Source organism: Lithobates pipiens, unplaced genomic scaffold, assembly GCF_037356315.1.
Source record: "Lithobates pipiens isolate NorthernLeopardFrog02 unplaced genomic scaffold, aLitPip1_a1.2 Scaffold_22, whole genome shotgun sequence".
Taxonomy (NCBI): domain Eukaryota; kingdom Metazoa; phylum Chordata; class Amphibia; order Anura; family Ranidae; genus Lithobates; species Lithobates pipiens.
The window spans coordinates 233,544,140-233,570,801 of NW_027507784.1; the positions used below are offsets into that span (position 1 = coordinate 233,544,140).

Consider the following 26,662-nt stretch of genomic DNA (forward strand, 5'->3'; position numbering starts at 1 on the left):
CTGCTGCTTCTCCTGAGTACGGGGATACCACATATGTGGGACTTTTTGGGAGCCTAGCCGCGTACGGGGCCCCGAAAACCAAGCACCGCCTTCAGGCTTTCTAAGGGCGTACATTTTTGAGTTCACTTCTCACTACCTATTACAGTTTTGAAGGCCATAAAATGCCAAGATGGCACAAAACCCCCACAAATGACCCCATTTTAGAAAGTAGACACCCCAAGCTATTTGCTGAGAGGCATGTTGAGTTCATGGAATATTTTATATTTTGCCACAAGTTGCGGGAAAATTACAAACTTTTTTTTTTTTTTTTTTTTTTTCACAAAGTTGTCACTAAATGATATATTGCTCACACATGCCATGGGCATATGTGAAATGACACCCCAAAATAAATTCTGCTGCTTCTCCTGAGTACGGGGATACCACATATGTGGGACTTTTTGGGAGCCTAGCCGCGTACGGGGCCCCGAAAACCAAGCACCGCCTTCAGGCTTTCTAAGGGCGTAAATTTTTGAGTTCACTTCTCACTACCTATTACAGTTTTGAAGGCCATAAAATGCCAAGATGGCACAAAACCCCCACAAATGACCCCATTTTAGAAAGTAGACACCCCAAGCTATTTGCTGAGAGGCATGTTGAGTCCATGGAATATTTTATATTTTGCCACAAGTTGCGGGAAAATTACAAACTTTTTTTTTTTTTTTTTTTTTTTTCACAAAGTTGTCACTAAATGATATATTGCTCACGCATGCCATGGGCATATGTGAAATGACACCCCAAAATAAATTCTGCTGCTTCTCCTGAGTACGGGGATACCACATATGTGGGACTTTTTGGGAGCCTAGCCGCGTACGGGGCCCCGAAAACCAAGCACCGCCTTCAGGCTTTCTAAGGGCGTTACAGTTTTGAAGGCCATAAAATGCCAAGATGGCACAAACCCCCCCCAAATGACCCCATTTTGGAAAGTAGACACCCCTAAATTTAGGGGTACACTAGTGAGACTAGGTAATAAATGGCGGGTGCCCTGAAACTATAAAAAAATAACTAACCAACCAGCGTCACCTGTAACAGTTATATGGTGATCACTGGTGAAAGGGTTAACTAGGGGGCAATCAGGGGGCTTTATGCGGTAGTATATGGGGGTCCCTGGCGCTATAAAAAGCTGCGGCGAACCTAAATACCTACCTGCCTAACTAGCGTCACCTGTGACCCTAATACAGCGATCAGAAAAACGATCGCTTATTAGGCTGGGTTCACACTGGAGCGATGCGGGAACGCCACGAATGCGCGGCGGGTTCCCGCATCGCATGCCTCCCGGCGGCAGTTCACACTGCCCTATGCGAACTGCTGGGAGTGTCAGTGAAATGTTACTGACACCCCCAGATCAGTTCGCATATCGCAGTGCGATCTGCAAACTCGGATCGCATGGTGTGAACACCCATGTGATCCGATTCTGCTGCGGGCCAAAAAAAGGGTCCCGTGCGAATTTGCGGCGGGTGCGGCGGGTGCGGCGAATGGCTGAACTCGAATCGCACAGAGATCGGATGTGATTTGCACTGCAGTGCGGTGCGAATCACATCCGTTCTCAAACCGCTGCAATGTGAACCCAGCCTTAGTGACACTGGCGACGGGGGGTGATCACGGGGTTAAACCTTTATTGGGGGGGTTAGGGGGGTACCTTAGAACTAAAGGAGGCTAACCCTAACTGCCCTAACAGTTATTAGTCACAAATGACACCCGCCGGGTGATCAGGGGGTTAAACCTTTATTAGGTAATAAATGGCGGGTGCCCTGAAACTATAAAAAAATAACTAACCAACCAGCGTCACCTGTAACAGTTATATGGTGATCACTGGTGAAAGGGTTAACTAGGGGGCAATCAGGGGGCTTTATGCGGTAGTATATGGGGGTCCCTGGCGCTATAAAAAGCTGCGGCGAACCTAAATACCTACCTGCCTAACTAGCGTCACCTGTGACACTAATACGGCGATCAGAAAAATGATCGCTTATTAGGCTGGGTTCACACTGGAGCGATGCGGAAACGCCGCGAATCCGCGGCGGGTTCCCGCATCGCATGCCTCCCGGCGGCAGTTCACACTGCCCTATGCGAACTGCTGGGAGTGTCAGTGAAATGTTACTGACACCCCCAGATCAGTTCGCATATCGCAGTGCGATCTGCAAACTCGGATCGCATGGTGTGAACACCCATGCGATCCGATTCTGCTGCGGGCCAAAAAAAGGGTCCCGTGCGAATTTGCGGCGGGTGCGGCGGGTGTGGCGGGTGCGGCGAATGGCTGAACTCGAATCGCACAGAGATCGGATGTGATTTGCACTGCAGTGCGGTGCGAATCACATTCGTTCTCATAAACCGCTGCAATGTGAACCCAGCCTTAGTGACACTGGCGACGGGGGGTGATCACGGGGTTAAACCTTTATTGGGGGGGGGTTAGGGGGGCACATTAGAACTAAAGGGGGCTAACTCTAACTGCCCTAACAGTTATTACAGTCACAAATGACACCAATGCAAAAAAAAAAAAAAAAAAAAAAAAATGACATTGGTGTCACTGTGACTGGGGGGCAGGGGTAATTGGGGGGGTGATCGGGGGGTAAAGGGGGGGTGTGAGTGTGCCTGGCATGTTCTACTGTGTGTGTAGAGTGTTGGTGCAACTCACCGATCCGCTCTCCTCCGTGTCGGAACGAAAAATACCGACACGGAGGAGAGAATACATCACTTCCTCTCCTGTGTTTACATTACAGGAGAGGAAGTGATGTCACCGGGGATTTCCATTCGTCGAGAGCGATCGCGAGGGGGTGGCCATGAATGAATGGCTGCCCCCTCATCCCAGATCGCTCTCGAAGGAATGCCGACCGCCGCAGGCACCGGGGGGGGGCCCGATCGGGCCCCCCACCCGCGGGCAGGCAGGGACTTATATATACGCCCATATGCCTGCCCGTGCCATTCTGCCGACGTATATCGTCGTGCGGCGGTCGGCAAGTGGTTAACGGGCGTACAGTGTAACCAACATATTGCAGGGACTACATTGAATTACATAAACCACCGATTTAGAATTGCAATTAATATATTGTTTGATGGTATATGTTTTCTTAGTTGAGAAGGAGAACACCAAGTGTTTTTTGTGTCTATGGCATTGCCTGCAGGTATTTTGGTCACACATATGAGATCCTATAGTAGAAAGCCAGGTCTGTGGTTTGTTTGGCTTCTGAGAGCAAAACAAACTGGGTAACAACATGCTACCTAAATTGGGGGCCCTTCTAGAAAGGAAAAATTGCACACCCCCTCCCCCCTTAATAGCACTGTACAGATCTCTGTCAGCATGGATACAGGATAGGAAGATGTTCTTTAAGAATTGTAACAATTTTGTTACAATTAAGGAAAGGAAATAGTAGTAACAAAGTTAACTTTATTTCTATTATAAATTGCTACACTATTTGTGTTTGTACTGCTATTCTGAATATTTTCTACCCGATCTCTGTGAAGAGCTATATTTTTGCTATTATTCGTGTATTAGAGTTCTATCCCTGAGTCGCTTTTGAATTACTGTACATTCTTGCAGAAAGTCCTTCTCTGTAGAACAGTTCCTCCTGGCCCTGATGAATTCACCAGTGGGCAAAGATATAATGGTATGACTGGGGTGACAGCTATTGGCCAATAAAAGGGAATTCCCTTCAAAGGGCTTCCTAAAAGTTCTAGAAATCACTGTGTTGCTATCTGAATGCCCCATCAAAGTCAGGTCCAAATAGTCTACTTGGGTCAGGTGGTGCACACAGGCGAGCTCCAGATTTAAAGAATTAGTATTAAAATATTTCATAAAATAACCTAATGTCATCACCTGATCCATGCCATACTACAATCAGGAAGCGTCCAAACAAGGCGATATTGGTTTTAAATGGGTTGCTGTGGGTAAATAAATAATTCTTCCCACCAGCCCATATAAAGATTCGCCAAAGAGGGAGAAAATGTTGCCCCCATGGACGCAAATTGCCTCTGAATGTAGTATCATTCAAACATAAAAAATGTTTGAAGAGGAATTCTACTGCTCTACAAATAAACTCCTGTACATTGGGGCTGTAAACACTGCAACTCAAAAGGTGGTGTTTGATGGCTAACAGTGCTAGAGAGTGGGGAATGCAAGAATACAAAGATCTAACATCTATGGTGATCCAGGTGCATTCTGTGGACCAAAAAATTTACTGCATGTCCAGTATCTTATGAACCTGGGTAAATGCCCAACAAGCGGTTGAATAAATTGGTCAACCCATTCTGCCAGTTTCTTCAGTAGCGATCCTATACCAGCAACTATAGGGAGGCCTTTCACTGGAATGTCTTGCTTATGTATTTTGGAGAGATGGTGAAGAACCGGAGTGATGGGATATGTGACCATAAGATAATCCACAGTTTTTTGATCCAGTCTAGTATCGTAATACTTTTTGTTGGATGGTTGCTGTAGGATCAGAACTAAGAGGGCGATATGTAGTGTAATCATTCAACTGCCTCAGATCTTCCTGTTTATAACAAGCGGCATCTAAGAACACTACAGTGTCCTCCTTATCTGCCTGGCGAATGACTAAGTCAGATCTAATTTTTAAAGCATTTAGTGTTTGAGTTTCTTGGTTAAATACATTTTATTTCTAATATGTTGCCGACATGATTAATGCAATTTAACCAATTCTGATTCCAAAATGTTCTGAAAGGAATCAACAATGTCACTTCTGGCTTATAAAGGGTAAAAATATTTATCCTTCATGTTAATATTGGATTCTTGCATCCCAAAAGACTCTCCTTCAGATTCTGCTTGCAGATTTTCCAATGCAGACCTTGCTACAAGATTATCAAATCTGAAGGAGGTAGTCTCATCTTGAACATTTTGACACACTGTGGATTTGCTATCAGAGGGAATATCCTTAACCGATTCAGCCCTGGAAGATTCTACCCCTTCCTGAACAGAGCACTTTTTGCAATTTGGCACTGCGTCGCTTTAACTGACAATTGCACGTTCGTGTGACGTTGCACCCAAACAAAATTGGCGTCCTTTTTTTCCCACAATTAGAGCTTTCTTTTGGTGGTATTTGATCTCCTCTGCAGTTTCTTTTTTTTTTTTTATAGCTCAAAAAATAAAGTGCAAATTTTGAAAAAAAAAAAGCATTATTTTTTTACCTTTTGCTATAATGAATATCTTCCAAAAATATATATATAAAGAAATATTTTTTCCTCAGTTTAGGCCAATATGTATTCTTCTACATATTTTTTGGGGAAAAAAAAGGAACAAAAGTTATAGCGTCTCCAAAATAGGGCATCGGACAATTTTTTCACATTTTTGGGACCATTGGCATTAATACAGCGATCAGTGCGATTAAAAACACAGTTTGTTTTGCTCTCAGAAGGCAAACAAACTACAGACCTGGCTTTCTACTATATGATCTTACATGTGTGGCCAAAATACCTGCAGACAATGCCATAGACACAAAAAAGTACCTTAGTGCTCTCCTTCTCAACTAAGAAAACATATACCATCAAACAATATATTAATTGGAATTCTAAATTGGTGGTTTATGTAATTCAATGTAGTGCCTGCAACCAGGAATATGTTGGTTACACTATACGCCCGTTAACATTTCAGAACATGTGAATGATACCACTAATACTACTGCTAAAAGTATTTCAAATGTGTCAAAACACTTCTGAGAGATACACCGTGGTAATCTTGACACCTTTTCTTTTTGTGGTGCTGAACAAGTTAAAAAAAAAACCCCAAGAGGAGGCAATACTCATTGCATTTTGTTTAAACGTGAAGTGTGGTGAATCCATACCTTCAATACTAAAAAAACAAATGGCTTGAATGATAGGATGGATATAAATCTTTTTTTGTTATATTCGCTGGAGTAATGGCAGAGCATGTTTTATTTGTTCATGATGTGTCCTTTTCAATGCTTGCTGTGTCTTTTCCCCTTTTTCTCAATGTGTTTTTAATTGATTTGTTTCTAATCAAGATGCACCTGCCCTTTTTGAGGGCTTGCTTAGTTATAAATATTTGTTTTTAAATTAAATATGTATGCTTTGATGAAGGCTTCATAGCCATAACATGTCAGCATATAGACTGTACCTGTGTATCCATGTAGCAAGTACTTTCTTGATCATACATCACGGGACACAGGAGCTTCATTACATAGTGGGTTATATAGGCACCTCTGGTGATTGGACACTGGTTAACCCCAATTAAGGAGAATTCCTCCCCTGTATAACCCCTCCCATATGGGAGGCACCTCAGTTTTTTCGCCAGTGTCTATGGTGGTTGGTCTCATAAAACTTTAGCTCTGTGCAGGTCCCTGCGGGGGCCTAAGGGCTACAACAAACCGGATCCATACCTCGGGCCGATATTTGACTCCCAAGATGGTATGGTACCCGGGCCTCGTCAGCCGAAGAAATGAGGTTTGGCCTGCAAGTCCTCTCCTATTGGAAGACTGGGCTCTGGGAAAACCACTGTTTATACAGAGCGCACGAAAGTTTCTGGCAGAGTCTTTTACATGGTCCAGGTAGGAGGCTCTTCCGAGAAAGAGCCCCAGATAAACCTGAAGGTTGGCTAACACTGCCCGCCGTGATGGGTGAAGGCTGGAATTTGTCTGTTTCAGCAATTCCCGCGGCGAGGACAGGTAAGGGAAGTTAATCCTATATATGTAATTATATGATGGATTTCTTCATTTTGAGTAGTTGTATGTCTTACCTGGTTTCCACCACTAGAGGGAGTAAGAGCAGCCTGATGCATACTTACATGCCTTTCAGTACACACGCTCAGTGAAGCCTGGTTCTCCAGCTGTCTCTCGTCTCCACTGCAGTCCCTGCCACAACAAGGTAACACAGGGGTCCCACGTAGTCTGGGGGTCCCACGCAGCTCCGGTGGAGTTCTCCTTTCCCCCCCTGGATCCCGCGGTCCTCGCGCACGTGCACGCACGCCGGGCGCGTTCCCGGCCTAATGGAGGAGGGGGGAGTGTGGTTGTGAGCTCTGCACGTCAGTGTGCATGGCGCTGTACTGCGCAGGCACCAGGCGGCAGATTTAAAAAGCCCAGAGCGTCAGGGGGCTGTAAGTGGAGACACAGGAGCTGTGTGCAGTAAGCATCCGAGGGGATTGGATCCAGGCAAACCTTAGACACCTACTCAGCATCAGGTTGTGCAGTTTAAGCATATATATTTATTGTGAGACTTTGAGCACAACAGTGATTGCACTTGTACTAGTACCTCTGCTTTGTAGCTTAGGACTATGCCTCCTCGTAAGAGGGTCTCAGGGGGAGGTAGCAAAGGCACTGGTAAATCACCGCCTAGGTCAAGGGGTTCTAAAAGTGCCTGTAAGTTACCATCCCCCCTGCAAGACTGGAGCCAGCCTCTCAAGACGAGTCAGTGCCCCTGTCAGGTTTTGCAGCCTCTCCTAATGTCCCAGCCCCGGTTTATGTCACTGAGGACTCCCTTAGGGCTACATTGGAAGGTTTTGAAGGGAGAATAATGAATTTTATTTCTGGTTCCCTGAAAGATAGCAGGAAAAGGGGTAGATCCCCCTCCCTCTGCTGAAATTCCTCTCTCAGATGATTCTTCTGAAAATGAGGAGAGATCCCTGTCTTGGGACAGGGATCTTGAGCAGTCGGATGAATCAGAGGAAGAGGAGAGAGTCCCCTCCTCCCAGGCGCTCAGAAAACAGGTGCAGTATTATACTGAATTGGTGCGTACCACATTCAGAATGCCTGCTGCTGAAGTCGCTACGTCCTCTGTTTCTTCCCTGGGAGTCAGGAAAGCCCCACAGACTGCCTATTCCTTTCCAATTCATCCCTTAATGGATGAATTGTTGTATGAGGATTGGGGACATCCCGATAAACTGTTTGCTCCTCCTAAAAGGTTTTCTATGCATTATCCTCTGGAGGAGAGTTTCACCAAGAAGTGGGGGGTCCCATCTGTTGATGCGGCTGTTTCTTGCGTGAATAAAAACCTGACTTGTCCCTTGGATAATGCGCAGGTATTTAAAGATCAAACTGATAAGAAGCTGGAAACCTTATTAAAAGCCTCCTTTTCCATGACTAGCGCTGTAGTGCAACCTACAGTCGCAGCCGTGGGGTTGTGCCAAATCCTCAAGGAACAGGTTAAGCAGATGCTTGGGCTCCTTCCAAGCGAGGAAGTAGAGAAGTATGCAGAAATGCCTCATATTCTGTGTTTCATGATTGATGCGATTTTGGATTCTGTCCAACAAGCATCACGTTTGTCCCTCATGTTGGTACACATGCGAAGGTCCCTATGGCTAAAGAATTGGGCAGCTGAGCTGACATGCAAGAAGCATTTGATTGGGTTCTCGTTTAAAGGGGAACGTTTGTTTGGGGAAGAATTAGACAAATTCGTCCAAAAAAATTCAGGGGGTAAATCTGCTCTCCTTCCAGTCAAAAGGAGCAAGCGTCCTTCATTCAGGCTTGCTCTCTCTCCCGGAGCATCAATCTCTAAGCAGTGGCGAAGGCCTTCTCAACCCTCCTCTACAGGAAAGGCTCAGGGCCGGGCAGGGCCAGGGGCAGAAAGACTTGGGGGCAAAAGCCTGCCAAGCAGAGCCCAAAAGCTTCCTTGTGAAGGGGCGCCCCCGCTCGGCCGAGTGGGGGGAAGGCTCCTGCAGTTTGCAGGAGCCTGGTGGGAAGAGATCCGGGACAAGTGGGTGATCTCGTCTGTATCTCTGAGCTACAGGCTAGAGTTTCAGGAGATTCCACCTTCTCGCTTTCTAAGGTCAAGGATCCCCAGGGATCCAGTAAAGCAAAAAACGCTATTTCTGGCCTTAGATCACTTACTATCCCAGGGGGTGATTGTAGAAGTGGACCCAAAAGAACAGGGTTCAGGGTTTTACTCAAATCTCTTCACCGTTCCGAAGCCAAATGGAAGTGTCAGACCTATCCTAGATCTGAAGGATCTGAACCGGTTTTTACGCATCCGGTCCTTCCGAATGCAGTCAATCCGCACTGTGGTCTCCTCCCTGCAAGGGGGAGAATTTATGGCATCAATAGATATCAAGGATGCATATCTCCATGTGCCAATTTTTCCTGCACACCAAAAATTTCTAAGGTTCGCGGTAGAGCGGCGCCATTTTCAATATTTGGCCTTGCCGTTCAGGCTTGCTACGGCCCCTCGAGTCTTCACAAAGATTCTGGACCCTCTCTTGGCAAACCTAAGAGCTCAGGGTATAGCCGTCATGGCTTATCTAGACGATTTGCTTCTCAAGGAGAAAACAGTAGCGTTCCTGAACCACAGCGCCACCAGAACGCTAGAACACCTGGAACTCCTAGGTTGGATCATAAACCTAGAAGTCATCCCTACAGCCTGCCACCAGGTTGGAATACCTGGGTATGATCATCGACACCGCTCAGGGCAAGGTGTTTCTTCCAAGGCCAAAGGCCTTGGCCATTGGGGATCTGGTGCGCCTAATTCTGGGCAGGAGATCTTCCCCCATTCGATTGTGCCATGAGACTGTTAGGGAAAATGGTTGCATCCTTCGAGGCCGTCCCATTCGCCCAGTTCCACTCAAGGCCTCTGCAAAGATGCATCCTTGCGGCTTGGAACAGGAAGCCCCAATCCTTGGATCTTCCTATGCGTCTATCCCCAGGGACACGCAGGAGTCTCATCTGGTGGTTACAAACCAAGAATTTGCTGAAGGGCAAAACTTTTCTTCCTCTTCCATGGAAGATTATCACAACAGATGCCAGCCTGACAGGCTGGGGAGCAGTGTTGGAGGAGACGTGCTCACAGGGGAAATGGTCTGCGATCGAGAAGCTATTGCCCATAAATGTCCTGGAGATCCGGGCAATTTATATGGCTCTCATAAAAGTGGTCTTACAGACTACGAGGTCTCCCTGTTCGGGTTCAGTCTGACAATGCCACAGCAGCGGCTTATATCAATCACCAGGGCGGTACCAGGAGTCTGGTGGCCCAAAAAGAGGTGAATCGCATACTTGTCTGGGCAGAAAAGCATGTTCCGTGTCTTTCTACAGTCTTCATTCCAGGAGCGGAAAATTGGAAGGCGGATTTTCTGAGCCGCCAGCAGTTGTGCCCAGGAGAATGGGCTCTGCACCCCGACGTGTTTCGGAACATATGTCGCAGGTGGGGTACTCCAGACGTGGATCTGTTTGCATCCAGGTTCAACAGGAAACTGGACAATTTTGTGTCAAGGACAAGAGATACACTTGCTCAGGGGTCAGATGCTCTGACAGTTCCCTGGGATCAGTACAATCTGATCTATGCCTTCCCCCCGAGCCCGCTTCTTTTGTGGTTCCTGGGAAGAGTCAAGAGGGAGACAACATTGGTCCTTTGGGTGGCCCCGGCTTGGCCCAGGCGACCGTGGTACGCAGAGATCATGAAGTTGGCAGTAGGCAGGCCATGGATCCTCCCCCTCCGGCCAGATCTGCTCTCACAGACTCCAATTTACCATCCTGCTTTATGCAGTCTGAATTTGATGGTTTGGCTGCTGAGACCCACATTCTGAGAGACCGTGGCCTTTCGGGGCCTGTCCTTTCTACTCTGGTCAATGCCAGAAAGCCGGCCTCCAGGCTTATTTATTACAAAATCTGGAGGGCATATGTTTCCTGGTGTGAACTCAGGAAATGGCATCCTAGAAAGTATGTCATTAGCAGGATCTTGGCCTTTCTCCAGTCAGGCCTAGAAATGAATTTGGCCGTAAGCACTATCAAGGTGCAGATTTCGGCCTTGTCAGTGTTTTTTCAGAAACTTCTTGCATCGCATTCCCTGGTGCAGGCTTTCATCCAGGGGGCCATGTGGATAAGACCACCAGTCAAACCTCCGGTATGCCCATGGGATCTGAATTTGGTTCTCTCGGCTTTGCAGGGGCAACCATTTGAACCTTTGCATCTGGCTTCATTAGTTCTCCTGACTAAAAAATTGGTCTTCTTGGTAGCCATATCTACGGCTAGAAGAGTATCAGAGCTAGCAGCTCTTTCCAGCAAGGAGCCGTATCGAACTATTCATAAGGACCGGGTGGTCATGCATCCCAACAGGTCCTTTCTACCTAAGGTGGGTTTGGGATTCCATTTGAATCAAGACGTAATCCTACCATGCTTTTTTCCAGACCCACAGTCCACAGAAGAAGAATCTTTGCACACTTTGGATGTGGTTAGAGCAATCAGTATATATCTGCAAGCAACTGCTCAGATAAGGAAAACTGATTGCTTGTTTATTTTGCCAGAAGGCCCTAGGAAGGGCCAGGCGGCATCAAAATCCACTCTTTCAAGGTGGATTAGACAAGTTATTTCTCAGGCCTATAGTGTAAAGGGGAAGATTCCTCCTTTTCAAGTGAAAGCGCACTCTACTAGGGCTGCAAGTGCTTCTTGGGCAGTGCATCACCAGGCCTCCCTGACTCAGATCTGTAAGGCTGCAACTTGATCATCAGTCCACACATTCACCAGATTCTATCAGGTGGATGTCAGAGGGCAAGAGGATATCGCCTTTGGGCGCAGTGTACTGCAGGCTGAAGTTTAGGTCCTCCGGTCCCTGGCGGTCTATAATTATGATCTGTGTCTCCCTCCCCTCAATCTGAGCATTGCTTTGGGACATCCCACTATGTAATGAAGCTCCTGTGTCCCATGATGTATGATCAAGAAAATTGGATTTTTATATACAGCTTACCTGTAAAATCCTTTTCTTGAGAGTACATCACGGGACACAGGGCTCCTGCCCCTCTTGGGTTTTACGTGGTTTCTTATTGCTTTGCTACAAAACTGAGGTGCCTCCCATATGGGAGGGGTTATATGGGGAGGAATTCTCCTTAATTGGGGTTAACCAGTGTCCAATCACCAGAGGTGCCTATATAACCCACTATGTAATGAAGCTCCTGTGTCCCATGATGTACTCTCAAGAAAAGGATTTTACAGGTAAGCTGTATATAAAAATCCCATTTTTATTCAAGAGCATCCAAGTTGCCAGCCTTCTTGATTCCAGAATGGCCTGAACGCCCTAGCTAGAGCTCAGATCACAGTTCATGGGCTCTTATATTGGCAGTGGAGCTGGGGTAACATCTTGTTTCTTACACTACCAAGCAGACACTACTTTGAAGATACCGGTCTACCTTAATTGTTTGGCAAAACATGTTCAGGAGCTCATGACTACCAACATCCCAGCAATTTTACTACTGACATTTGGAGTTCAGACATCAGTCCAATGAACATGCACATTGGACAGCACATTGGATAGATGCCAAATTTCAATTGCAAAACATCCTACTTAACGCACATGAGTTTGTTGGATCACACACTGCAGCAGCAAGACTGATGCTTTAAAAATCATGCTTGACACTTGGTATATTGATAAGTCTAAAGTACATCTGATTGTCCGAGATAGTGCGTGGAACATGGCAAAGGCTATGGAGGACAGTGAACGTAAAAGCATATTTTGTGCATGGCACACACGCTAGTTGGCTGTGTGAATGAGGGATTGCAGAGTCAGCACACCATATCAGATAAAGTATTAAAAAAGAAGAAAAATTGTGGGTCACTTTAAGCATTAAAGCGCTGCTAGTTTTAGCGGCACTCTACTGTCAATTTAGAGGTGCTTTTAACCCCCGCTAGAGGTCGAATAAAGGGTTAATAGTGCCTGGGTCTATACACTGCTCCAAAAGTGCCTCAAAGATGCTGCTTGCAGGACTTTAACGTCCTGCAAGTGCACCGATCCAGTGTGAAAGCTGAAAAGAGAGGCGCTTTACAGGCACTATTTTTAGCACTATAGCGCCTGTAAAGTGCCTCAGTGTGAAAGTAGCCTAAAAGTGCACGGACAAAATGTTATACTGTGCACAGAGTTTGGTAATTTAACAAATAATTATTTACGGTAAACATAATTCTCTGATGAATATTATGTTTAACCACTTAACAACCGCCCATTGCCGATTAACGGCTTCAGGGCGGTTGTTTAACTCTGAGAGGCCGTTAATTAACGGCCTCCCAGAATTCTGCTCTCGCGCGCCCCCTGGGGCGCGCACACGAGAGCATCCGTGACCGCTGGGTCCAGTGGACCCGGCGCATCACGAATCACGGTAAACGGCCGCTCATCGCAGCCGTTTACCACGTGATCGCTCCGTCAAATGACGGAGTGATCACTTGTAAACAAGCTGGCGTCATGTTATGACGCCGGTTCCTCCCTCCCCCTCTCTGTACCGATCGGTACAGCGGAGGGGGAAGAGATCGGTGTCAGCAGCGATGTGGGCTGCATCTGCAGTGCCCACATCGCTGCTCACCGAAAATTAACCCCTCGATTCCCTGCATTACTCTGCAATACCCTGCCATTACTCTGCATTACTCTGCAATACCCTGCCATTACTCTGCAATGCCCTGCTATTACTCTGCAATGCCCTGCCACACTCTGCAATGCCCTGCCACACTCTGCAATGCCCTGCCACACTCTGCAATGCCCTGCCACACTCTGCAATGCCCTGCCACACTCTGCAATGCCCTGCCACACTCTGCAATGCCCTGCCACACTCTGCAACGCCCCGCAACACTCCGCAACGCCCCGCAACACTCCGCAACGCCCCACAACACTCCGCAACGCCCCGCAACACTCCGCAACGCCCCGCAACACTCCGCAACGCCCTGCAACACTCCGCAACGCCCTGCAACACTCTGCAACACTCTGCAACACTCTGCAACACTCTGCAACACTCTGCAACACTCCGCAATACCCTGCAATACCCTGCAACACTCCGCAACACCCGCCAATACCCTGCAACACTCTGCAATGCTCTGCAACACCCGCCAATACCCTGCAACACTCTGCAATGCTCTGCAACACCCGCCAATACCCTGCAATGCTCTGCAACGCCATACTCTGAGATACCCAGCCATACTCTGAGATACCCAGCCATAGTCGGTGATACCCTGCAATACCCAGCCATAGACATCCCCCCCCCTCCCACCGCCCTCCGCCCTCCGGTGCTTCTACCGAATCGCTAATACGATCAAAGCCAGAATCTTTTTTTTTTTCAGGCTTCCCAGCTTAGAGGTGAGATGCGGGGTCTTATTGACCCCACATCTCACTGTAAAGAGGACCTGTCATGCCATATTCCTATTACAAGGGATGTTTACATTCCTTGTAATAGGAATAAAAGTGATCAAAAAAATTTTTGGGGGGGAAAAAAATGTCAAACTAAAATAAATAAAGTAAAATGAACAATAAAAAAAATGTTTTTTTTTTTAAAGCGCCCCTGTCCCCATGTGCTCGCATGCAGAAGCGAACGCATACGTAAGTCCCGCCCACATATGAAAACGGTGTTCAAACCACACATGTGAGGTATCGCTGCGAACGTTAGAGCGAGAGCAATAATTCTAGCCCTAGACCTCCTCTGTAACTCAAAACATATAACCAGTAAAAAAAATGTAAATCGTCGCCTATGGGGATTTTTAAGTAGCGACGTTTGGCGCCATTCCACGAGCGTGTGCAATTTTGAAGAGTGACATATTAGGTATCTATTTACTCAGCGTAACTTCATCTTTCACATTATGCAAAAATTGGGCTAACTTTACTGTGTTTTTTTTTTTTTTAAGCACAAAACTGTTTTTTTTCCAAAAAAAAAGCATTCGAAAAATTGCTGCGCAAATACCGTGCGAGATAAAAAGTTGCAAAGACCACCATTGTATTCTCCAGGGTGTTTTCTAAAAAAACATATATAATGTTTTGGAGTTCTATGTAATTTTCTAGCAAATAAATGATGATTTTTACATGTAGGAGAGAAATGTCAGAATTGTCCTGGGTGCTCCAGAACGCCTGATGGCGCTCCCTGCATGTTGGGCCTCTGTATGTGGCCACACTGTGTAAAAGTCTCACACATGTGGTATCGCCATACTCAGGAGTAATAGCAGAATGTGTTTTGGGGTGTAATTTGTGGTATGCATATGCTGTGTGTGAGAAATAACCTGATAATATGACAATTTTGTGAAAAAAAAAAAAAAAAGTAAAAAGAATCTTGATTTTGCAAAGAATTGTGGGAAAAAATGACAACTTAAAAAAACTCATCATGCCTCTTACTAAATACCTTGGAATGTCTTCTTTCCAAAAAGGGGTCATTTGGGGGGTATTTGTACTTTTCTGGCATGTTAGGGTCTCAAGAATTGAAATAGGCCGTCAGTACTTCAGGTGTGATCAATTTTCAGATATTGGCACCATAGCTTGTGGACTCTATAACTTTCACAAAGACCAAATAATATCCACCAATTTGTACTTATTTTTACCAAAGAAATGTAGTGGTATAAATTTTGGCCAAAATTTATGAAGAAAAAATTACTAATCTGCTAAATTTTCTAACAGAAACAAAGAAAAATTCATTTTTTTTACAGAATTTTCGGTATTTTTTCTTTTATAGCACAAAAAATAAAAAACCCAGCGGTGATTAAATACCACCAAAAGAAAGCTCTATTTGTGTGAAAAAAAGGACAAAAATTTCATATAGGTCCAGTGTTGCATGACTGTGTAATTGTCATTCAAAATGCGAGAGCACCGAAAGCTGAAAATTGGTCTGGTTATTAAGGGTGTTTAAGTGCCCAGTGGTCAAGTGGTTAAATATATAGCATAACAAAACCATTGACACAGACTTTGGAATCTGCTTTTTTAGAGATATACAAAGATGTGTATTTCACGTATAATAGGAATATAATTATGTCATGCTGCAGGTAGAAATAACACAACTCCAATGCTATGTCACAAAGGTTAAATGGTTTAGCCACGTATATTCTAAATAATTCAATACCAAAAGATAAAATAGAAAATACTTTACCGGAGATCTAAAACTTTTGTTTTGAGAGATATCAGCTGTGTATCCCGCAAAGGAGATTTCTACCATTCCTACATTGCTCCGCCCTCCCTCCTTTCAGCTCTCCATGGTTCAATCTCCAGATGTCTGCTTTCAAGATCCCCTCTCAGCTGCGTGTATACACTTTTATTCCACCCAAAGAGTGTATGTGTCACTACTATGCAATTAATGATGTTAAATGACATGTTATTCCCACGTAACCATGACAAAATACCGTATTTTTCACTCCATAAGATGCACCTGACCATAAGACGCACCTAAGTTTTATAGGAGGAAAACAAGAAAAAAAAAGATTTAGAACCAAAAATGTTTAATAAAATATAACAGAATAATATTTCAACCATGTAAAGTGAACAGCAGTCAACAATGACATTAAGAACCATCATCATTGTCATTAACAAATGAGGAGAGACTTTGAGGTTTGAGTACTCTTCTAGTCTTCTGGGAACCCCAAGAACTCATCATTGATAGTGTCAGAATTCATGAAGCTCAGTTGCTCACAATCACTGACATCACTTTCTTCACCATCTTCATATACGATACTATATTCAGATCCATCTAAGGCATTGCTAATGCCACATTTTTTTGAATGACTGTACAACGATTTCCTCCTTCACCGAGTGCCTCAATGTTTTCACCCATTCACAAACTTGAGCGATAGCGGGCATCTTCATACGTCCAGTAGGTGTCAGATCATGATTACCAGCAGCCATCCATTTGTTCCACTCTTCTCGCATAAACACTTTAAATGGTTTGCTGATAGAAACGTTGAGAGGTTGTAACTGGCTGGTAAGACCCCCAGGAATTACAGGTAAATGGGTCTTCACTTCTTTAAAACACTTTATCGTTTCGCCAATATGCGCTCTAAACTGGTCAAGAACTAATAAGGCAGGTTTTTTCAGAAACTCTCCAGGACGTTTGGACCACACTTTTTCAACCCATACTCTCATTCCATTTTTGTCCATCCATCCTTTGTCATGAACATGTACGACAACTCCTCGTTGAATCACTTCTTTCGGAAATGTTTTCCTTTTGAAAATTAACACGGGTGGAAATTAGGTGCCGTCTGCATAGCAGGACAACACAACAGTGTAATGTGTTTTTTCATGTTCTGAGGTTTTCACAGTTATGGTTTTGGCACCTTTCAGATCAACGGTCCTATTAGATGACACATCAAAGGTTAACGAGACTTCATCCATATTCCCAATCTGGCCAATTTCACAACTGTTTTTCTTCCTAGCGTCAATTACAAATTTATGAAAATACAAAATCTTAGATTCATATTCTTTTGGCATTTTTTGCACAATTCTAGTTTTGGTGCGTACAACAAGGTCACATCACCTCAAATCTGTAGCCCCAGGATGGTGATCCAATAAAATCATGAATGCCTTTCTCTACAGCAACGCATTTGGCTTCATATATGATCATTTTTGAAGAGACTGAGAAGCCATTATTTTGGTAATATGTGATCCATTCTTTCATGGCCACGTCTAACTGTGGCCACTTTGCAGCATGCCCACGAAAGTGTGCTTACTTTTATTTGCTTTTTGCAGCTGATCCTCCTGTTTCCCCCACTCTCTCATCATTTTTTCAGTTGGAGGCGGCCTAAAATGTCTCTCCACTGCTCTGTTTCCATGGTGCTTAGCATATTTTACTACCTGCAGTTTAAAAGGAATATTATATGCTAGGCTTTTCTGCTTATTCATCCTTTCTGCTTTCGCACCTAGACCCTGGCCCTGCTGCAGGTGGCTGAGCTGGCACCTGGGCCTTGCAGTGGGTGACTGAGCTGGCACCTGGGCCTGCAGTGAGTGGCTGGGCTAGCACCTGGTTCCTGCAGTAGTTGGCTGTCCTGACACCTGCATTGGGTGGCTGACCTGGTCCCTGCAGTGGGTAGCTGAGCTGGCACCTGGTTCCTGCAGTGGGTGGTGTGGCTGAGCACCTGGCCCCTGCAGTGGGTGGCGTGGCAGTGGGTGGCATGGTTGATCACCTGGTCCATGCAGTGGGTGGCATGGCTGATCACCTGGTAAGTGTTACCGTAATTATGGAGACAGTACTTAGTATGGTACATTTGTTTTGTTTATTTGTTCACTAAAAAAAGAATGCAGGGTGGGCAATGATTTCTAAGGGACTAAAAGGGACTTCTGAGGTAATCCGGTGTTCTGGCAAAAGCTCCCCAATTGACACTCTGTGTCATAGGTCGTATTGTGCATGCCTGATTACACTGTAGGTTTCCAGGCAACGCATAATGACGCCCATGACGTTGCGTGGGCATGCCTCTGCACACTGGGACTGGTCATCTGATGAAAAGCATCCTGGGAACTTCTTCTACCTGGGCCGGGCCGGACCCCTTCCCTAGCCTTTTGATGATCACCATGCCTGCTGCTGGGGCCCGGCCGGGCCCAAATATGATCATGGCAGCTGCGGATTAGTGACCCTCCTGTGAACAGCAGACGACACCGGATGCATGCCTTCTATGCCTGACCCAGTATGTAACATGGCAGCTGTGACGAGGGTGGGGAGGTTGGTAGAGAGCTAGTATTCGCTCCATAAGACGCAGGGACATTTTCCCCCAATTTATGGGGGGGTGCATCTTATGGTGTGAGAAATACGGTAATTTAGGCCATTTTGCACCTTACCATGAACACCACTAGGGGGCAGTATTACAATATAATTTATATTTAAATATTTTTAACATACCAAATTTAATTCCTGAATAACCGTTTGACTGAAGCTTAAAAGAAGAACATTAAATACCACAAACTGTCAAACTCTTATCAAACTTGGTAGACTGCATCTGAAACAAGGATATATAATTGTGAGACAATTTGGATAAGGTCATTAACTTAACTTCTCACATACCTTGAAAGTGAGATCATTTTGACTAAATGCATAATGGCTTATTCTTAAACATCCCCATTAATAGAACTTTTATAGAGCAAACTATATATATATATATATATATATATATATATATATATATATATATATATTTTGTAACATTTGGGGGTTGTTTAGCTCAAGTGTAGCACCTGCTAGCGAGAACAGTCCACACAGACGATTCCTTTTCAGGGCTTTTTGGCCCACTTTTATTAAAGAAAAACAAAGTTCCAGAAATGAAAACAAAAGTAGTTTCCCTCGCAGGGGGTTTTCACCATCAGCTTTCAATAAAAGGATATTCAGCCTCCTGGCTTACACCTGCAGCATTACAAACAAAAAAAAATACGAGCAACCTGGCTCTCTTCGGCAGCAGATGCACCACTGCTCAGGCTCCCACATGGAGCTCTCCTGACTACTGTCAACAACCTCAGACTCAGGTCTCTGGCTTTTTACAGTGCAGCCTGCACTCTCTGGCTTCTCCCTTGCAATCCTGGACTCCTCGGGAGGGTGAAGGCCAGAGCTATGATCCTGACTTTACTATCAGGCCAACACACACCTGAACCAATCAGTGTGCTGGTGCGTCTCAAATACCGGACCCAGGACTGGGGATTTCATCCCACCCGGATCTCTAAGAAATCCCCGGGCTCCAGGTCCCAAAGTGGACTTTAGTAAAAAACAAGTAAACTGAAAAGTCAGTTTCCTCTTAACGTTACAAGCTCCCTGGAGCCCCTCAACCCATCTGGTTGAGAATTCTGGGTACATGCACTGGTGGGGTACCACACTACCACAAATATATATATATATATATATATATGTATATATATATATATATATATATATATATATATATATATATATATATATATAATTATAATAAAACTAAAATAAGTGACATTGCTCAATTCATTGTGCATATAATTACTCCAATATAATACTACAATGAGAATTATCAAAAAAAGTATTACTTGTTATAAGTAATAAGGTTTATTTATAAGGCAACTTTTTGAATAAGCCCTATTTTTGTTTCTCAATCCTGAGAAGGAGGAAATAAAAAAAAAAATATGACTGTGAGCTAATAGTTCCCTTATCTTGTTTATTTGACCAAGACTTCTCAAGATTTATAACTTGGGAGAATTCAAGATAGAACATTTACAACCTTCTTACAAGAAACTTCTGTCCACAAGCGTGGACTTAATTTAACATTCTAAAAATTTATTTTGAACAAGATGGCTCTTAAACTGCTCATAAAAGACATACGAAAAAACAGGATTTTTATAAGCAGCTTACCTGTAAAATCCATTTCTTTGAAGTACATCAGGGGACACAGAGCCATAGTAGTTACTATGTGGATTATAGGCCACCTTCAGGTGATCGACACTGGCCCCTCTGGTGGGAGCACCTCAGTTTTGTAGCAAAGCAATACACGTGTATACCAAAAAAGGGAGAGGCCTCTGTGTCCCCTGATGTACTTCAAAGAAAAGGATTTTTACAGGTAAGCTGTTTATAAAAATCCTGTTTTCTTTTCATACATCAGGGCAAACAGAGCCATAGTAGTTACTATGTGGGATGTCCCATAGCAAGGCCAACTGATGGGAGGAAGACACAACAATAGTAGGGGACCAAGAGACTAGAGGACTCATACTGCAGCCTGCAGTACACTGCGTCCAAGGTGATATCCTCATGATCTTTTACATATACTTGATAAAATCTAGTAAATGTATGGAGTGAAGACCAAGTTGCGGCCCTGCAGATCTGAGCCATGGAGGCTTGGTGATACACTGCCCAGGAAGCACTAACGGCCTTGGTTGAATGCCTTTAAAATGAAAAAAGGAGGAATTCTCTTATTTTAAGCCAAAAAGCTTGAGCTATCACTTGACAAATCCATCTAGAGATTGTAGATTCCGATGTTGCCTGTCCTCTTTTAGGACTGTCAGGCAACACAAACAAAAAACATCTGTTTTTATGCATCAGAGCTGTCCCTTTTAATTGCACCTGGACCGCTCTCACCACATCAAGAGAATGTAGTGACCTTTCCTTCAGAGAATGAAGTTCTGAAAAAAAATGAAGGCAGAACAATATCTTGGTTTAATATGAAAAAAAACCTGACGCTACCTTCGGAAGTAAATTAGGATATGGCTGCAATCCAACCTTATCCTTAAGAATTATCCAATATGACTCTTTACATGAAAGAGCAGCCAACCCCGATACTCTTCTTGCAGAAGATATAGTAACCAGGAAAACTATGTTCCTCCTCAAGAGTACCTAGGGAAAAATCCAGAATTGGCTAAAAAAAACAAAAAAACAAACTGTTTTTGTAAAACAGACAGGATTAATCTCAAGTCCCAAGGAATCAGGGGTGACCTAACTGGAGGATTTAATACACGTTTCCCCCTGAATAAGTTAAGAACCAGAGAGTGAGAAGTAAGTGGTCGTTGGAAAAAAAACCCCAAAAAACAGAGAAGGCCGATATCTGGCCTTTTAAAGTACTCAGGGCCAGTTTCATTTCTAACCCCATCTGTAGGAATTCAAGGATTCTACCCATAACATATTTCCTGGGGTGCCAATCCCTGGATTCACACCAGTAGACATATGCCTTCCAGACTCAATTAGTATGTGACACTGGAGGCCAGCCTCCTAGCATAACCAAAGTAGAAACTACTGACAGCCCACTGCCTTATTTTAGAATGGGGGTCTCAATAGCCAAACCATTAAAGTTAATTTGTAAGGAAGGATGGAATACCGGACCCTTGCGAAAGAAGGTCTGGCCAAATGGTCGCCTACCACCATCTTTATGATCACTGTAAACCAAGAACTCCTGGGCCACAAGAATCATCTCCTTCCCTTCTTGCATGCTTCTGTGAAAAAGGCAAGGAAGCAGAACAGGAGGGAAAGCATAGATCAGTGAAAAATTGATCCCATGGAAATAACAAGGCATCTGTTTCGCATGCCATCGGATCCTTTTTCCTTGACACAAAGTTGTCGATCTTGTTGTTGAACCCGGATGCCAATAGACCCATGTCCAGAACTCCTCTTGGCATATTGACAGAATGATGCCAGGGAGAAGGAACCAGTACTCAAGTAGACCGCCTGCCAATTCTTCATTCTTGGAATGAAATTGCTGATAGGCAAGGAATGTTGCTTTCTGCCCAAGACGGAAAAAAAAATCACCTCTTTCTGGGCCGCACGACTTCTCATGCCCCCTTGGGGACTGAGATAAGCCACCACTGTAGCATTGTTGGACTGAGCCTACGGCACCTGGTATTCCCAGGTGGTCTCCCATCCAGGTACTAAAGAGGCCCGACCCTGCTTGGCCTCCGAGATCAGATGAGATCAGGCGCTTTCAGGGTGATGTGGCCATAGGCTGGATCCTTACAGGACAATAGTCTGAGCGTTCCAGGCCTCCAGAATATTGATGGGCAAGGTAATTTCTGATCTGGACCATTTCCCTTGGACAGATGTTTCTTCCAGAACTGCTCCCCAGCCGAAAGGACTTGCATCTGTTACCACTTTTCCAGGTGACTGGTATAAAAGGATCTTCCTTTTTGAAGATTTTTGCATATCAACCATCAATTGAGACTCTAACGCACTTTGACGGATAAACACAATGCAAAGTCCAGAGTTTGGATCTTCTTGTTCCAAGTTGACAGGATACTGTTTTGCAGCAGTCTTCAATGGAACTATGCATAAGGAACGGCCATGAAGAAGCTACCATCTTTCCTAATAAACACATGCAAAGATAAATAGAAGGATACTTTGTTTCCTGGGGTACAACTACCCTTTAGTGGACTGTATCTATGATCAGCCCTAAGTACTGCAATCTCCTTGATGGTTTTAAGGAGTATCTTACCAGGTTGACGAGCCAACCCAAGTATTTCAGGTAGCTGACTGTGGTAATCGGATCTTGGTTTAAACGAGCAACCAATTGACCTATCAAAAGTAGATCATCCAAGTAGGCTAGTATCGTTATACTTTGAGCTCTTAACCTGGCTAAAGGAGCGGCCAGGATCTTTATACACATTTGAGGTGCAGTAGCTAGACTGAAAAGGTAGAGCTACAAACTGGAAATAAAGATTTTCTATCTTGAAGCGTAGAAATTTCTGGTGAGCAGGACTTATTTGGCTGGATTTTATTAATTCTTTCTGGTGTCAAATGCCAACGTACCATGCACTGGTAATTTACACTCTATCGAGGTTATATCGCAGGCATAGTTGTATACTGCCCTTATTTGCATTTCATCTAATTTTAGGCCCATATCCTGTTCCCATTTTGTTAGAATTTCATATATTTGAGATAGGCCATGTTTTAGAGGTTTTTTTTGCATAGCAAAGCTTTTCCAACCAATTAGAGAGGTAATTCTTTCTCCTCTCTAATTGGTTGGAGGATTGTGTTTACAAAATGTTTTACTTGTAAATACCCACAATCTTTTAAATAAAACCACCTGTGCTTCTTCATTAGATCCCGTTTAATATTGATTTCCCCGTGCGTTATAATATTGTTTAATTGTGCGTTTCCCATTTGTTTTCCTAGCCGTAGATCCATTCCCTGGTGTGAAAAAATTTGTGCCCGCAAGTGAAATTAACGGATAGTGCCATTCCTCTTTTTTTTTCCTAGTTAGCAAATTGTTATTTACCCTACATTTTTTATTCTGCCATATGTATTTCAGAAATATTGTTTTTATTACCTTAAAAAAGCTTGATGGTATTCCTATCGGGAGCATCTGGAATTGATGTATTATTTTTGGTAAAATCAACATTTTAAGCATGTTTATTCTCCTTATCCATGAGATTGGGCTCCTTGCTATATTTTTTTAATCTCTGTTTTCATTTCATTGAGTAGCGTTATTTTAATTCTTAGGTATGTTATTTCTTCCTTTTCCCAAGTAAAAGGGAATTCTTGCTGTAGTAGTTTTTCCTCTTTTATATGTATTCCTAGGTTCAATATTACCATTTTTAAGGGATTTATTTTAAAGTTCGAAAGTGCTCCATACTCCTTGAATTCTTTAACTAGGCAGGGTAGTGACAGCCATGGTCTGGTCATATATAGGAGTATGTCGTCTGCATATGCAGCAACTTTATGCTCTTCTTCGCCCAGTTTTACTCCTCCTATGTCCATTTTATTTTGTATTTTTGTTAATAATGGTTCTAAAGTGATTACATACAGGAGTGGCAAAAGCGGGTACCCCTGTCTTGTCCCGTTGAACATCTCAAAAGCACACAACATACTCCCGTTAACCCCCACCCTGGCTGTTGGATGTTTATACAAGTTACTCATCAATCTTATAATTCTTGGTCCCAGCCCTATACTACGAAAGGTCTCCATCATAAAACCCCTATCGATCAAATGCCTTTTCTTTTTCCTTTTTCATTAGTAGCATGGTTCTTATACTATTGTCCCTACCCTCTCTTCCTGGTGCAAAACTGCCTTGATCAACATTGATTAGTTCCGGCATAAAGTTTTCTAATCTCGTTGCCAGCACTTTTGCGTATAATTTTGTATTGGCATTTAATAACGATATGGGCTGATAGTTGGAGTAATTTGTTCTGTCCTTCCCTGGCTTTGGTATAACAGAAATATTTGCCAGAAGGGATTCCTTTCTTATTTTCTCACTTTCCCCTATTTTATTCAAATAGTTACATAATTCTGGGACAGGTTGTTCTTTAAATCTTTTGTAGTATTTAATTGAAAAGCCATCTGGGCCTGGGATTTTCCCTCCTGGTGTTTCCTTTAAAGCACCATACACACTATCAGATTTTCTGCTGATTTTTGTCTTCCGATTTACCAAAACCATATAATAGAAGGTCAAACCTTAGGCGTTTCAATTTGCATGCAATCAGGCAGGCCCTTGCACTACATGGTTTTGGTAAATCCGAAGACAAAAACCAGCAGAAAATCTGATGTGTGTATGGGGCTTAAAGCTTTATAAATTTTATCCTGGGTAATTGAGTTGTCTAGTAGTTTTGCACTTTCTGTTGTTATTTTTGGTAGGTTAACTTCCGTTAGGAAATCTAAAATACAGAAATATCTAATCTCTTCCTATTTTCGTATACATCCTTATTTCAAATTGAATATAATGCACTGTAATATGTTTTAAAGGCGCTAGCCATCTCCGTTGTTTTATATTTCATTTCACCTTTCTAATTTTTTATAATTTCAATAAAGTTTAAGGTTTTTTTTGTTCTCTTTGATATTTTTGCTAAGTATTTCCCAGGCTTATTACCCCACATGTACCTTTCTTTCGCCACATTCTTAAAGCGGCGCACCACTGTTTTTTTTATTTTGGCAAACATTAACACAATCAAACATTGACACTTGCAAACTCACTGTTTTGGAGATTGAGCTTGCGCCGATGTCCGCTTTTGTTGTAAAGATCAACTTATATAAAATCTGTCTGGCTGTTTTTTTCATCTAGCTTGTGGGCATGTGAAGCCCACAAGTATTAGCCCGACAGCATTTACTTCCTTCTTCCCTTGATGCTGAGCTACCAGCATTCTTTGCTCGTTCCCGTGCATGCTCAATAGTAGTATAGTGGAGCGCAGTAAAGTTAGTTGGTTGCCACCATTTCAAATCCCGCGATAACTCGTCGCAGGCCTCCACAACCAACGGCCAGGTTTACTGGTGGCCGATCTCATTTCTTGCGACCCGAACAAGCTAGGAAAGTACAAATACCCCCCCAAATGACTCCTTTTTTGAAAGTAGACATTCCAAAGTATTTATTAAGAGGAATGGTGAGCTTTTTGATGTTGTAATTTTTTTTCCCACAATTCATTGAAAAATTTATTTATTTTTTATTTTATTTACATTTTTTCCACAAAATTGTCATTGTAATAGGTTATTTTTCTCACGTGGCATGTGTATACCACAAATAATGCCCCAAAATAAAAATTCTGCTACTACTCCTGAGTATTATGATACCACATGTGTGGGACTGTTTCACAGCCCGGCCACATAGAGAGGCCCAACATGCAGGGAACACCATCACGTGTTCTAGGATCTTAAATTACACATCTAACTTGTTGACCACCTATTACACTTTTGAAGGCCCTGGAGCATCAGGACAATGACACGTTACACCGACGTGGCACTGATGACAGATACCACTAATACGTGGCACTGATGACACGTGACACTGAAAGTTGGCACTAATATGTGGCATTGATGACAGATGGCACTTATACGTGGCACTGATGACACGTGACACTGATACCTGGCATTGATGACACGTGACACTGATAACAGATGGCACGTGACACTGACAGGTGGCACTGATGACAGATGGCACTGATACGTGGCACTGACGACACGTGACACTGATAGTGCACTAATTACAGATGGCACTATGTGGCACTGACGACACGCGGCACTGATGACAGATGGCACTATGTGGCACTGATGACAGATGGCACTTATACGTGGCACTGGGGACAGATGGCACTGAGGACAGGTGGCACTGATGACAGATGGCACTTGGCACAGATTGCACTGATGACAGGTGGCAGTGGGGGCAAATAGCACTGACAGGTGGCAGTGGGGACAGGTGGGCACTTTATTTTCGATTTATTTTTACAATAACCTCTGCAATCGAGAAGTTGGTGACTATGCATTTTTTTTTATCAGTCTTAATTGTTTATTTTCTTGACATTGTGCACCAGATGGGCTATCGAGATCATGATCCATTGAAGAATGGTGCTGGGATTAGATGACCTTGTTTAATTGATGTGGATTTCTGATTTGTGTTGTCAGAACTCATCTCACCCTCTACCAGTGAGATGGTACCAGAGCCTGCCAGGAGTCCGGGTCCCTTATTTCCTGTTTACTTTTAGTCTTTTCATGCTTCCTTTCCAAGCCCGCCCCACAATAGTTTCTATTTAAGAACAATGTTTACTCTTGCAGCTGTGTAAACTGTTTTGTTATCCCAGCCTTTTTTCTATGCAATCTTTCGATATGGGGAGCTCC

General features: G+C 43.8%; 1 protein-coding gene and 1 pseudogene across 4 annotated transcripts in view; both read right to left on the bottom strand.

Annotated features, from left to right (window-relative positions):
* Positions 1-26,662, bottom strand: part of CPPED1 (calcineurin like phosphoesterase domain containing 1) — a 625,662-nt gene that overhangs the window by 86,633 nt on the left and 512,367 nt on the right. The window lies entirely within an intron of this gene.
* LOC143925767 (5S ribosomal RNA) lies at positions 21,953-22,071 on the bottom strand (annotated as a pseudogene).